Raw genomic sequence first — 15,021 nt, forward strand, 5'->3', positions numbered from 1 at the left:
TAAAATTTGCCACATTTTCATTTAGGTTGGGACAGAACCATCATTCTCCAATGCGTGCTGCAATGACCTCTTGCCCTGTGTGTGTTGGATGATGCAACTGCGTTAGTGCTGTTTTCAGTAACGCAAGTGGCATGACCACTTGCCCTGTGTTGTTTTGTCACCATAGGGTGTCTGTAGGGGACATTGAACATCCTCTCTTTACCCAGAGTTCCTTTTCATCGCTGGGTGCAGCTCCCTGTAGTTCCATTGTTTGAGTTTCTGGTAGGTAAGTGTACCCTTCTTTCAACACCATTTGCCTCACTCCTCCCTGTATCTGTGTCCTTTCCTTCAATTCCCACAATTCTCCAAAATATGATGCACATTCTGCCTTGTAAACAGCTGCTTCATTTACTTTTGATATTGCACCTTCCCCTTTGGTGTGTGCTTGGCACATTACCAATGCTAGCTCCTGTGGGTATGTTATCACTTCAATTAGTTCACCAAACAGTAGGGCGTGTTGTACTGGAGTTCCATCAGTTCTCCTGTACCCTCTCCTCAGCCATCTGTCTAATCCTGAATGTACTGTTGAGGTGACATAGACACTGTCGGAGTACATTGTCACCCTCTTTCCTACGCTGTGTTGTAGAGCCAATATGAGGGCCACTAGTTCTACTGCTTGCACTGAATAATGAGGTGGTAACCGAGCACTCACCACCACCTTGCTTGTCCAGTCCGCCTTCAATCTTCCCATCACCTTGATCGATAGTTGAAGACTCATCAATGTAGAGCACCTGTCCCCCCTCAAGTGCATCTTCCTCCACCTTGTCTGTCTCAGTGAATTGCTCTATGTTTTTAGTACAGTTGTGAGCCCAATCTCCTGGTTGATAGACATCTGCCATGAATAATGCTGGGTTTACAGTCTTGCATCTCACTAGCCTCAATTTTGCTTTTGATAGTATTATCTCGTAACCTGATGCTCTTTGTGTTGTCAATGTGCTCTTTGGCTTGTGCAGTATCGCAAACAGGGCGCGTTCCACATAGAGGGTGGTTGTGCACCCCAATGTTATTGTTGATGCCTGCTCCACTGCGAGAGCTGCAGCAGCCATTGATTGTTTACACGGATAGTGTCCTTTTATTACTGGGTCAAGCTGTCCACTGTAGTAAGCAATTGTCTTATGGCCCATGCTTGTTTTTTCTGTCAGTACTGTCTTCATACTTACACCGTCTGTGTGTGAAAACAGGAAGAATTCACTTTTGTAGTCTGGGGTTCCTAACACTGGAGCCATGCATATTGCTTCCTTCAGCTCATTGAATGCTTCAGTCATCACTTGTGTCCAGACCAGTGTTTTTGATCCTCTCTGAGCTTCGTTTAATGCAGTTAGACGTGATCTGGTGTATGTGCTGTAATCAAAAACCCATACTCTGCAATAGGTGCACAACCCGTGGAATTGTTGCATTTCCCTCACTGTTTTAGGCTGTGGTGTGTGTTGTATTGTCTGTGCTCTCTTTGGGGCAATGTGCCTGCCGTCCTTCGATATCAGCTATCCAATGTATAGTACTTTCTTTTGACAATACTGGAGTTTGGCCTTGTCTACCATGTACCCCTTGTCTGCTTGTACTGTCAGCATGTGTACTGAGACTGTCCTGCATTATTCTTCTGTCTTGCTGCTGATTAGGATGTCATCTACGTACTGATGTACTGTGCTTTCTGTGGTAATGTTGCCTAAGTCCATCTGAATTACCCTGTTGAATATAGATAGTGACTCGCAGTACCCCAGGGACATCCTGGTTGCGGTACATAAGGCTGGTCAGATCTTGTGAGTCTGGGTGTAGTGGTACTGAGAAAGAGGCATTTTTAGATCAATCACGGTGAAACAGGTGGCTTCTGCTGGAAGGGTTTTGCAGGGTTTGCTGCTACCGGATACTCTGCCTCTACAATGTGGTTAAGAGGGCATACATCTTGTATAAAACACCATGACCCCAGTTCCCCTTGTGCACAGGGTACACTGCAGTGTTGCATGGAGATTCTGATGGTACCAACATGCCTCTTTCAATGAGGGCATTGATCGTTTCATAAATGCCCTTACCTGCCTGCTTGTTCAGGGGGTATTGTTTCATTCATGGCAGGAATGCTCCAGGATTACATTTTATCCTTATTCCCATTATGCTTTTACTGCACCGCACATCATAGGGACTTGTGGTCCATAAAATGTCAGGTACCTTGGCCAAATATCCCTCCCAGAATGGTGGCGGTGCTTCCAGTGCCATTGCCATTTTCTGTGCAACCTCTCTGTAGGTAATCTGTAACCAAAACCTCACACTCATTTCCAACATCATCTCTGTCTCCACTCTTTCTTCCAAAAACAACTCCTCATCTGTTACTTGTGTCCGCCGGCATCCCTCTGCCACTGAAATTATTGCCCTCCATGCTCTCCCTTGGTCATCTGTTGCATATACTGCAACTCAATCCTCTCTTGCCACAACTGCCTCAATGTCTATAGACACAATTGTTCCCTCTTTCATATCCAATGGTGTCTCTGGTCTGAGCAGGTATTCACCTGGCATCCTCCATACCTTCCCTGCTATTCCTGGCATCCATGTAAGGGCCACGTCTGTCCCGTAGTGGAACATCTCAGGGTCTGATGGCACCCCCCTCTGTACTGTGTTCCCACAATATGCTTGAACAATCTGCCTTTCATTTAGCATGTGTATGCCTGGTGTAGAGCATACTATGCCATTGTCTGTGAATGAGATGGTCATGTTAAGTCGCGTCCCAATATGTTTACAGGTGCTTGTTTGGAGTAGAGCAAGGGTAATGATAAGTCGCGATCCCCAATAGATAAGGAGATGTTATCAGTAAAAGGAACCACTTCTCGAGCCCCAGAGAATCCTTGAGTGTTCATGGCATCGCCTGACAACGCAAATGTCCCTTCCCGAATACATGACCTAGTCACCCCATTGTCAACAAGAAAAGAAAAAGTGTTGTCACCTATCGCCACCCTTATGTGAGGTTCCTCTACAGGATTGGATGTGACCAACAGGATGGGACACAACAAGTTCGTCTGTTGGCTGTCCTGTTGGGGGTACAATGATAATCCGTTTCCTGCGTAATCATTGTTCCCCACTATGGTGACCCCTCCCAATCTTCTGACCGGTACTGTTGCCACTGTGTCCATGGGTTCTGGGGAGTGGCGGTCCTATATTTGTGCTAACTGTTGTGCTGCTTGCAAATATTGTGGTAGTGGGGCTGTCATTTGTGGAGCTGCCATTCGGGGTGCTGTCATCTGTGGTGGTCTCTTAGGTGCAGCCTGTGGCTGTGTCTGTACTGGATGTGATACCTGTTGCTTGGTGTTCTGCACCTGTCCTTGTTGCTGTATGTCTTGGGCATAATAATCATCATGTCCCCCTTGGTAGCTCTGCTGCCCCTGATCTCCCCATCCTTGTTGGACCCCCTAGTTCTGCATGCTCTGCAAATGTGTTCTAGCTGCCCACAGGTCCAGCACTGGGGTTGCTCCCTCCCTTGCCCTGGGAAACCTCCCCCAAATTCCCCTGGTCTCTGTGGCATCTGTTCGGTATACCTCTGAAACCCGCCTGGGTTTTTATGTGATTGCGGTCTGTAACCATGCCCCCTCTGGAAACCACCCTCCCTCTATAGCTCTGCTGGTACCCACCCCTTCCCATGTACCCTCCTCCCATGGGTGGTGCATATTGTTGCATGGGGTGGTACGGTATCTGTGGTTGGTATTGTGGCTGTTTTGTCGGTGCTTGTGTCTGTGGGGTGGGGCTTGTTATTACTGCACCTTCTAGTGCATATTTTGACAATTTCTTTTGAACTAACTTTGCCTCATCTGCTTTTCTCTCTTCTGCTTTTTGTTTGACCTTTTCTTGCCATAGCCTGCAATGATGCACTATGGTGAGTTCTATTTCTGGCCACCCCTTTGCTTCCATCCCACCAATTTTCTCAAACCTTTCTGTACTGGTTCTGGTAACCCTTGCACCAAGATGTGATGAAAGATTGCGATTGTCTTGTCCCACGGCTCACGAGTTTCAAAGTGCCAAAGCTCTTGAATCTCTTGAATATAATTAACAGGATCTTCATCGTCACGCATCTTACGTGATGTAATAGACCCTATCTCTGACGTGTTGGCATATTGGGTCTGTAATGCTTACCATACTGCTGCTCTACAATTTGCAAATGGTGACCAGTCATGGGTTGTATTTTATATGGTCACCCCGGGGAACCCCGCCCTCTTTCAAATGTCGTCAGCAGTGTCACGCAATATGGATAGCAGCAACCCCCTTGACGTCTCCCACTGCTAACCTGTGCCCTTCTGTTAGCTTCTCCATTTCATATATCCATTTACCAGCCCTGCACTCAATGAGATAATCAGCATTTAATGTTTTCCTTGTCTGTGTGTTTCCAGGGTATGTACTGCAGCCTTGTCCCTCCCCTCTCTAGCAGGGGCATCTGAGAGTGTGCTGCTCTTTCTTCTGGTGTCTGTCTATATTGTCTGATCTGGATAGGCACTCTTTCTTCCTCAGCGTCTCTACACATGTCTATAGGTTCTAGTGCAGGTGTCCACTGTAGTAGGTCGTGTGCCCTAGACAGTAATCCTATTAATAAATAAAAAAAAATAATTTGGCATTTATATAGTGCTACGAACCCTCCGGTATCTGAGCGCTTCTTATTATTACCCACGGTGTGTGGTGCTCATTTATCGACCTCGGAAGGATGAAAGGCTGAGTTTGGCCTTGCCAGGATTCGAACCTGCGTTAGCAAGCTCTGCACGGGTGTCAAAGCGAGCACTCTCCTCGCTGTGCCACTTGACCGACTCTTGATTCTGCGAATATTGCCTTGTCTCTCCCGTGCCCTGGAAGATCTTGTAGTCTATTAATGTACATGTTTTGTGGGGTGTCCCTGTCAGTAGTGTTTTGTGTTTGTTTGTCTGGGTTTGGCCCTCCTCCCCTTTGTCCCTCCGACCTGCACTCCCATGATGTTCCTTCACCCGTCCTTGTGAGATACAGTTTGTTGGGCCCCCCTCTCTCGTCATCACTGTGTTTGTCGTCATTGTCAGAACCTTCGTCCCTGTTGCTACAGAACCCTTCTGGAAAAATCAATTTTCACGTGGTTGGGCTGGAGTTATGCTCTACATTAAGATCGATGTCTGTTAATTTACATTTGTTCTCCCTTTCTCGTACCCCTAGGCGAACAGCGCCATTTCCTGCTGAACCTTCCCTATATATATTTGTGCTGTCTCATTCCCTTTGCCTCTCCTCATCATGTATTTTCCTATCCAACTCTAGTGCAATTTGTTTGCTTACTTGCTTTATTACTCATGCATCCTCATCCTCCTGTTGCCTTACCAGCCTTTCCAATCGTAACTGCTTCAGCCTTCTGGCCTCATGATATGATATGATAGTTTATTTATATAGCACCTATAAACAATGTGTTTAAAAGCGATTGAAGGCAAGGGATGCAACAAGTGAAAATACAATGACATTCTTATAGGCCATGAACAGTAAGGATGTGAAATTAACTATCATACTCGGCTTGACGACATTTCAGATAGTGCAAGAACTAAGACATAGAAGAGTGGGAAAGAAATGGAAACAGACATGCGACTAGCGTACTAGGCCTGACGACATTTCAGATAGTGCTGGAGGGGGGGAACAAGCAAGGGGAGGGGGGAGGAGACAGACGAGGTTGCTATCATAGTAGGTCCAGGGACAATTCTGGGGGAGTAAGTGCATAGAAGAATGTAATGGGAGGAGGGGAGTAGATAAGAAAAGGGAGAAAGGGAGAAGAGGAGAGAACAGAGCATAAGCAGTCAAAAAGAGTGGAGAAGCAAGAGGGGAGAGCGAATACAGTTGCAGAAGTCAGTAGTAACACATAATGTTTCAAGCCTGGATACAAGATAAAGATGGGAACAGCATGATTCAGAACCACCACGAGAAAGGGTGACGCACTGTGAATCAATGAAGTCCATAAAGTTAAATTCAGCATTGGCTACAAGACGGTGATGGTGAAACCAGAATGTATCTAGACAGACTCCTGCAGAAGTAGGCTGGGAGGGGGGACTTACGTGTTTTCTGCAGTAATATTTTCTTCCTCCATACTGCCATCTCTGCCTCTTTCTCGTCTTCCCCCTTCTTCTCCCACTCTTCCCTCTTCTTTTCTCACCGTTCCCTTTCCACTATCTCCTTCCGTTCCCTCTCCATTATCTCCAACTCCTTTTCCCTTGTCCGCTCGCGCTGTTCCTGTTCCAATTCCTATCCCCTTCTCCTTTCCTTGTCCTCACGTTCTAGTCTTGCTGCTTTGTCCCTTTGTTGTTGCTCCTCCTCCTCCACCTGCGTTGCCAAGTCACACCTTCCCTGTTCCGATTCTAGGCCGTCCATTGCTATAGTGGCCCCTTCGTCTACCCCTGTCATCTTCCCCTTTAACTTCAAGAGTATCTGTGCGGCTATCCATTCCTCCGCCCCTATTCCCACGAATTCTGCTTTCGGGTGCCGCAGCCCCTCGTCATCTGGCTCGGAGCTGTTGGTGGCCTGCCCTGTACCTCGCTGTTGTTCGTCTTTGTTATATGGCAGGGGTTTACGTGTTGGGTTTGAATACCCCTCTGCTGCCCTTAGTTCCCTCAATGGATATATTCCCTGTTCATCACCTGCGTCATCGGATATTACACTAGGCAGGACTGGAGGAGGCGCGGAGGGATCAGATCCCTCCTCCTTTACCTCCTGTTGGCTCTTCATCCATGGCCTTTCTCCCGCCCCCTTCTGAAACATTCGCCAAAGTTTGAATATGGACATGCGGTTTGCTAGTCTCTTCCCCTTGTATGTGCTCTATAAGTATGCCAGTAGTGATTGTAGCATGTCCTTAGGGAAGCTGCCATTAGGCAGCCATGGCCTTGCTATTTTCCCTTTAGTGCCTTTTGACCACTGTATACCATATTTTACGATCTTGTCTTTCTGTGGTGGCAGGGTTACACAGATGTTGTATTGGCATTACTCCCCCCACCATCCCATTATACATCGGATACATCATTGATTGTTTACCTGACCTCTAATCGAGGATTTCGATGTGCTGTCAGTGGAGAAAAGTTACAATGCAATGGTTATCACCTTCAATTGCTACGAGCCCCAATGGCTCTGCACCTTACACAGCGTACTCTGCGTAATGCCCCTCCTTCACCAGCGCTGCCATTCTCCGACAGACAACCTCAATCCTGCGAGTGTGCCTTCTGCGCACCACCACTTCTTCACCTCTCTATCAATCCCAAGTTCACACCACTAGCTCCTCACCATCACAACACGCAGTCCTATGCACCAACCTATGGGTGACGTAACCAAGCTAAAGTTTGAACATTTAGACAGACACTTTATGCACACATAGAACAATGACCCGTTTCTCCAATCCCACACAAAACCCCACAGAACCCCGCAAAACCCCCACGGACCCCACAAAAAAAACACAGCTTTCTTCCCACCTCTGCAGGGTAGAGTATACTTTTATTTCTTGTTACTAACTGCACCCGTCGCATCGCCTAACGTGTGAAACGTCTCTCCAGGAGACTTAACCAGCTAATACACCAGTCTAGGATAGCTCCAGCTAACCCTTACGGGGATCCCGTAATCTATGCTCTGAACTAGAACGTCCAACTTTGATTGAATGATTAGTAAGTGGCCACAGTTAACCACCACTAGGGCCATGAATTGTGATTGGCTGAGCTGTGAGCCCCCAGGCCTGGAACAAAATAAATACCCACCTTGAAATGCACCTGTTCATGGAGCTAAGTGCAACTATTGTTCCTTCTTCTGCTGCCTTGAGGATGAAGTGCTGCTACCTACGCTCCTGCAGCCCTGATATGGACACCTAACATCTCCTGGACCCGACGCGGATGGGGTAAGCACTATGACAATCTGCACGCAAAAATTGTTTTTCGAGTTTAAAATGCACAGTATTTTCAACAATGCCCAGATGATCCACGCAGAACAGCATTCTGTTATTTTGCACATCCTTTGTGCTGTGGGCTTTCTCCTTTACACTGCTTTTTCTGTTACTGCCTATCCTATACTTCCTTGCCCTCCAACATGGCGGCACTATGTTACTTCTAAGTGTGCTTGCCTGCTGCCTAGCCTGCTCCCGCCCCCATTGGTTGCCTCGGAGTATTTGGTCCAATTACAGAAACTGGGAGGCGGGAGCGGGCCCATTACATCGAAGGCCCGGAACAAGGCCCCTCACCTTCATTCTTCCTTCTTCTGCTGCCTCGAGGATTAAGTGCTGCTACCTACGCTCCTGCAGCCCTGATCTGGGCACATAACAGCTCCGGGACCCCACGCGGATGGGGTAAGCACTATGACAATTTGCTGCTGAAATGCACACGGTGCATTTAAAAAATGGGTTTCGTGTTTAAAATGCACAGTATTTTCAGCATTGCCCAGATGATCCACACGGAACAGCATTCTGTTATTTTGCACATCCTTTGTGCCGTGTACTTTCTCCTTTACACTGCATTTTCTGTTACTGCCTATACTTCCTTGCCCTCCAAGATGGCGTGACTATGTTACTTCTAAGTGTGCCTGCCTGCTGCCTAGCCTGCCCCCCCCCCATTGGTTGCCTTGGAGTATTTGGTCCAATTACAGCAACCGGGAGGCGGGAGCTGGCCCATTACATCGAAGGCCTGAATCAAAGGCCCCTGTCAGCTACAGGTATGCCCTGGTCTGCCCCCAAATCCCTCCCCTTGGTTGCCTGTGATGTCACCTGTGATTCTGTGTGACCGCCACCCCTTCCCCTTGGTTGCCTGTGATGCTGTGTGCCCCCCACCGCTTCCCCTTGGTCGCCTGTGATGCTGTGTGCCCCCCACGCATCCCCTTGGTCGCCTGTGATGCTGTGTGCCCCCCCACCCCTTCCACTTGGTCGCCTGTGATGTTGTTTGCCACCCACCCCTTCCCCTTGGTCGCCTGTGATGCTGTGTGGCCCCCACCCATGCCCCTTGGTCGTCTGTGATGCTGTGTGCCACCCACCCCTTCCCCTTGGTTACCTGTGATGCTGTGTGCCCCCCACACCATCCCCTTGGTCGCCCGTGATGCTGTGTGCCCCCACACCCCCTCCCCTTGGTCACCTGTGATGCTGCGTGCCCCACCTCCTCCCCTTGGTCGCCTGTGATGCTGTATCCCCCCAACCCCCTCCCCTTGGTTGCCTGTGATGCTGTGTGCCCCCTATCCCCTCCCCTTGGTCGCCTCTGATGCTCAAAACCCAAAGTCACGTGATTGACTTTAATATGTCACTTTTAATATGTTGCTCCTGATTTTACCTGCATTCTTTGCTCAGAGCCCCCCGTAACATGAGGTGCGGCCTGTAATGTGATGCACCCACCTGATTCACTTTAATATGCTGCTCCAGATTTTACCTGCATCCTTTGCTTTGAGCCCCCCTTAACATGAGGTGCGGCTTGTAATATGTTGTGTCCACCTGATTGACTTTAATATGCTATTCCTGATTTTACCTGCATCCTTTGCTTTGAGCCCCCCTTAACATGAGGTGCGGCTTGTAATATGTTGTGTCCACCTGATTGACTTTAATATGCTATTCCTGATTTTACCTGCATCCTTTGCTTTGAGCCCCCCGTAACATGAGGTGCGGCTTGTTATGTGTTGCACCCACCTGTTTGACTTCAATATGGTGCTCCTGATTTTACCTGCATCCTTTGCTTTGAGCCCCCCGTAACATGAGGTGCTGCCTGTAATGTGTTGCGCTCACCTGATTGACTTTAATATTCTGCACTTGATTTTACCTTGTATCCTTTGATTTGAGCACCCCCATAACATGAGGTGCGGCTGTAATGTGTTGGGCCCATCTGATTGACTATCATATGTTGCTCCTGATTTTACCTGCATCCTTCGCTTTGAGTTGAGCCCCCTCCCCGTAACATGAGGTGTGGATTGTAATGTGTTGCGCCCACCTGATTGACTTTAATATGTTGCTCCTGATTTTATCTACATCCTTTGTTTTGCGCCCCCCGTAAGAAGAGGTGCGGCTTGCAATGTGTTGCACATACCTGATTGACTGTACCTAACCATGTACATCACACTAAGCACTTTTGTAACCAAGTAAGCCTTCAGTAACAGTGCCACAATGCCTCAGGGCTGTTTGGCGCTTTATAAATGCAAATAATAAATAAATAAATGCGTCTGTGATGGGCAACTATTTGTCTGCAGCATAACCATGTGTAGACCATCATTGCTGTGAGAGTGATTCTTTCCCAGCAGATAACTGTTGCTTGAGTGTAACAACTTTGTTGTGACCATTGTCTGGTCCGTGAGACAGTTGCACTTCCCAACCACCAGATTTTGGCTCATCATCAGCTCGGCCGGATCATGTGTTTGGAGACTGCGTTTGTGAGCTCTGGAGCTTTGAATTATTCTGTATTAGAGAGACTTATGCATCTCTGCCACGTTGGTGTTACTTTAGTTCAGGGTGAAGAATGTCCCTTGCAACAATGCAACCTTGGCAGCCACTTCGTTCCAGACGATGTAGTTCGGCTTGCACAGCACTCAGTGTGGCTGCAGGATTTCTAAGACGGTTGTGGCCTACTATAAATTCCTAAGCCATGGTCTGGATTCTACTGTTTCCACCTTCCCATAGTATCCATAGGTTAGTGCGTTATGGCTATGTTAGGTCCCTCAAGTGCTCCTGCTATTTCATAGGATTATTTGCATGTAAGCATCTGCAAGCATTCACACATGATCTTCTTGCATCTTGCGTTTCTGTGTTGCTGCCTCAAGCTAATGGCAAAATAATAAACATGCACACAGTATGTACATGTCACTGTCCTCTAGCTCATAGAACTGTACGCATGTGTTCTTCGTGTATTTGGGTGTGTGAGTGTCCCAAATGTGCGGATGGCACTTGTACTTCATGTCTGATGCTGTTATGTCATCATGGTGTCTCTAACGACTTGAGGCATGGCTTCTAAGCGCTTTAGTCGATCCTGTCCATATAGCTGTCTCTGGTTTCCTCTTGGGCGTCTTCATCCACTTTGGGTAGTGTCCACACTGCTCTTGGGTTGTAGGTTTGACTAAGAGGGTATTTCTCGTGGTAGTTGTGCATCGTGGGAGCGGAGGGGATTGGTGTGAGCTTGTATGATCGGCGGTCAAATTGTCATTAGTGCTTCTGTCGTTTGGAGTTTCTTCCCGGGACGGGGTGGGGGGCATAGTCCGACCTTCCCTCTTCATGCGTGAACAATGTGTATATTATGCTTTATTTAGGTGGTGCAATGCATAATGAGGGGAGTCGTCATTAGTTACAGAGACAAGCGACAACGCCATTATATCTGAGTTGCATTTCTTTTTCTTTTTAGAGCTAATAAAATTCAACAAATTTCGAGTTTTGATATCTTTTATTAGAATGACTGCCAATGCAATGTTGCAATAGAAACGCATTAGCTTTCAAAGTCTCTGAGACCTTTTTCATCAAATTGTAATAGACATTCAGCCTCATTACGAGTTCGGCGGTAACCTTTAAATGCGGCGGTAGCACTATTACCGCCGCATTTAAGGGTCTGTTTTATTTATTTGTTTATTTATTTCACCAAATCCACCCAATCACGGGTTTGGCAGCATTTACCCCCCAGCTCTGAGCTGGGGGTAAATGCGTCGGGAATTTGGATTTACCACGCTGTAATACCGCTGATGGTAATCGCGCCAAAAATTCCCCAATGGGTCCAATGGGGAATTCCCTAATGGGTCCAATGCGGAATGGAAAATGACTGTTCCGCCAAACCCGTGATCCGGCGCTAATCGTGCCAAGGGGGTTGGCGGTAACGCTATTAGCCCTGGCGGTATCCCAGCAGAAATACAGTCAGGATACCGCCCAACTTGTGATGAGGCCCATTGTGTTACACTCTTTCGTACCTATTACCATCTGATGAAGAAGAATTTAAAGACTTTGAAAGCTAATGCATTTTCTATTGCAACATACTATTTGCAGTTCCTCTAATAAAAGGCATCCAAACTCAAAATGTTTTGATTATTTTAAAGAAACTGGGCTAACACGTCTATTTTATTTTTTGTTGCAATATGTGTCTGCCAGTATATGTGGGTCAAGGGTTGCAACATACTGTAGACAGATGTCTCCGTTGTCATGGTTACAGTTACTCATTGCTATCTGACGTTAAAGAGTGTCTTCTGCCTTTACACATTAACAGGCCACGGTCATGGTGAGCGAGCTTGACAGTAACAGTGTTGTTGATTTTTAGAATGTGATGCGTTTGTGGGTTTATTGTCTGACAATACAACCACGAACCTACTCTGTATGAACCTCGTCAAGTAATTTTTTCAATAAATATTCAGTTTCCCCAGGGCATCAGCTCTATAATGGCAGAAAATAAATAGGGCAGGCTCTTGACATAAGAAGGCCCATCCAGCACAATAGCACATGCACAGGTTATGCCAGCAAGTGAAACATCTGCCACACCGGGTACAATTGACCAATTGGTCCCAGAGACACCGTTCTGTTGCCTCATGGCCATCTACCACGACGTAGAGCACACAAAGGGGCGCCCCACTGCTTTAAGGAAATGCTCAAAAGAAACCTCAGAAGAAGGCGAGGCACCATGACAATAGTATTCCTCTGCATTTGGTGAACTTTAATCTTTATTGCTATAATCAGTGCCTTTGAAGTGAAGAAAGACGTTGCGCCATAGAATCCGAAAAAATAATATGGAAAGGAGGTGGCTGGGGCGTCCATGCTTGTAGAGCATGCTTATCAACCATTAGCAAAGCCAATCGGTTCGGCTGTTGTGCAGAAAAAAAACGTCTTGTGGTCACACACACGAGCGCACATGTATGCAGTGCAGGGTTTGCGAGTAATACGTGTAGGAGAAGCAGAGAGAGGAGGCACAGGGTGCATGAGGGAATGGACAAGGACACCAGGTCGAACAGAGAGTGTCCCTACCTGTAAAACACACTGCACGCCCTGTGGTGTGCAGCGCTTATCGAATAGGAAATAACGAATGTAATTTTACTGAAAGAACTATGCTAAATATATAGGGGGTGGGGTTAAGAAGTTGAAAGTTGTGAGGGGTGGTTCTGGGTGGTATTAGAATAATTAGTAAACATGGGGTTTGGTGGGGGGACACCCTAATTAAATCCGTATTTTGTTTTCGGTAAAATTGCATTCGTAATTTCTCAGTTTGTTGTAACCACACCTAGTCTGTGCATGGTAAGAGCACAACAAATAAAGTAAGGTAGCACAGTGGGCAGGGCATGAATGGACCCCTAAACAAGGGGAGGGAGCCCAAAGAGACACTGGCGCATTCAAAGAGCACTGCGGACACATGCATCCGCAGTGTTGCTGTATCACTCACAGACCTTCGTTATGAGTTCGAATTACTGTTCCTGCATGCAACAATTTGAGAGTTTCCGCATCATAGGGATTCACCGCTGCATGAATGGGAATGGTAATTCAAGTCTGTCACTGCTGCCGTTACCTCATGTATGCGAATCAGGAAAAGGTGCATCAACCATTTTGAAAAACTCAGCCTACTTCGAATACAACCTGTGCTTTTAATGGGCCGCTCCTATCCAGCTCTCAGGGTCAGTATTTCTCATTGTTCTCACTATTGAGTACTGTTGGAGGCCTGCCCTGGACCACCGGGCAGGCCCCAGATGCATTTCGGGATCACCCCACATGGCCATTCCGGCCAGCAGTCACGCCGCGAACAATGGAGTGGGGGTCACCTCACTCGCTCCAGGTTACTGGAGATACCCACGTGGCTGGGGGCTCCCAACACACGACAGCCCCGGCTCTGGGGGCACTCAGGCCGGGGTCACACCAACAGCCGTGATTACACGGCGGCCATATCCTTCGGGGACGGCGTTGCCCAGCAGGGGCACCGTCCTCGTGCTGGGCCCCGTCCTTGGGCCCACAGCACGCAGTGTAGCACCAGCATGGTGCAGAGCAATGAATACACCGGAGTCGTGATTGATCCGACTGACGAGCTGGAAGCGGCTCGTTTCTTTTAAGGTGGTCATGTGGCTACTGTCACGTACGTGACCCATTACAACATCCTGGAAGCTACCATGCTCCCAGGAGGGGCGCCATGCAACACTCCTCCTTTTTCATAACAACAAAACAAAAAAACAAAAAACACCCAACTTAACCCCACACTAATACTCCTGTAACCACTCTACTAGTTTTTCACACCCTTTATTAACTTGGGTGAGTGGTTCTACTATCACAAAACACAGATGAGAGCTACTGGCACCACATGAAGCATTCCATATGTACGGGTATGCATCACATTACTTTGCCCACCGACTAGGCCATTTTAAGCAAGTCTGTATCTGCAGGCTCACAAGCTTCATGGGGGTGTCAATGATCATGTCTAACTTCCACCCTTGTGAAATTGCAGGCAGCCAGTTTATGTCCTCCCCAGTGTTCCCCTCAGACAGCCACCAGAGTCCAGCTGGCCAAGCAAAGCCGCACCTGGGGGGGGGGGCCCAGGGGCCACATTGGCGAAAGTCCACAGTCCTGTGGGGTGGGGCACCTGCGATGGGGGTCCGGGGACACAGAAGCCGGCCGGTCATTGAAAATCCTTTTCCTCCTGGTGGCGGGTGGGAAGAAGACACCGATGGTAGGGTGCCTGAGCCGCAACCCAGGAGCACAGAAAACACCCATCTTTTTCCATTCCCCTTGCCCTGTGGGGCTGCAGGCATGATGACACTGGAGCAGCGGTGTTGGCCGCAGAATGACAGCCGCTCCATACGCTTTCCCTCCTTTTCCAGGGCTGCACCGCTGAACAGGTAACATGGCCAATGGGCTGTACCAGTTTAGTGGCCCCATCCCTTCCTGCCGTAGGGGCACAGAACAAGCCGGCATCCTTCTTACCAGTACCCCCGACTTGCCAGCACCACAGTTCTTTTGTGTGAGAAATGCACCCATACATGCCTTTTCCAGTACTCTGGGCTGTCACAGGCCTCCCTTCTTAACTCGTCCCCCTTTTTTTTTCTTTTTTTTTTTAGAGTCACCGCCGGGCCCAGGGA

The sequence above is a fragment of the Ambystoma mexicanum genome, chromosome 2p, assembly GCF_040938575.1.
Source record: "Ambystoma mexicanum isolate Mex_15411 chromosome 2p, UKY_AmexF1_1, whole genome shotgun sequence".
In the NCBI taxonomy this organism is placed as follows: Eukaryota; Metazoa; Chordata; class Amphibia; order Caudata; family Ambystomatidae; genus Ambystoma; species Ambystoma mexicanum.